The following is an 869-nucleotide window of genomic DNA, read 5'->3' as shown; positions in this document are numbered from 1 at the left end:
GCTCGCAGACGATAATACCTACTCTGGCACCTGATTCAGAGAAACCGCAACATTGACCTTGCGCAAGCCGCATGCGCTGCAATACCCGCGCAAGTTGACTGTCCCAGCTACCTGCGGCCGTTACAGCTGCCTGAAAAGCAGTAACAGTCGAGAGATGCACTAGACGCCTGTGGCCTGACTGTCCACGAATGTTCTCGCGGATTCCCAGAGTTTCAGCGTACCTCCTGGAGGTAGGTTAACTCCAAATACTTCAACGCATGTATGGTAAGTCCATTCTCCCGGCCGCACTAGTCGCCAACCACAGTGCTTGTGATGGTCATCCTCTTTTGAAGCGCTGATGACATCCGGAAAGCTGATTAAACTGACACGAAAAAATGCGAACTTCCAGCCTATTCTTTCCAAGACTGGTATAATTCTTGCTGGATTGGAGAGATTTGAAGAATGGAAAGAAGAAAAACACCGTAACAACTGTGGCAGCCAGGAGTGTAGTTGCTGTAGCAGGCGACCTCGTCCGTTTCCGTCGCTATCTCGGGGTAGAGTCCATCTGACCCAAGATGAAAAGTTCATTGTGTTGAAAACTGGATTCATATTTGGGGATAGAATCGACGGGTAAATTATCGTTGTCAGCCGCCTTCGCTGAAAGCTAGGTATAATATCTGCACTATCATTGCTAAGAACAGCCTGCTTTCATGTTTTCTTGCGTGGTCCACCAACTGTGCAAATGTCGCTCGCTAGTATTAAGGGAATTACGCCCTAGGGGGATGGAAATCAACAACATTTGTATATGAACACAATTTTTCGCCGCCATCGTTGTGTTGGGTTCTTAGCATTCTTTTCATCTCAGTGGTGCTTATATTGCAAGTCCATGA

Source organism: Eimeria mitis, genomic scaffold (genome assembly GCF_000499745.2).
Source record: "Eimeria mitis Houghton genomic scaffold, Emh_scaff2477, whole genome shotgun sequence".
In the NCBI taxonomy this organism is placed as follows: Eukaryota; Apicomplexa; class Conoidasida; order Eucoccidiorida; family Eimeriidae; genus Eimeria; species Eimeria mitis.
This window is presented reverse-complemented; position numbering follows the sequence as displayed.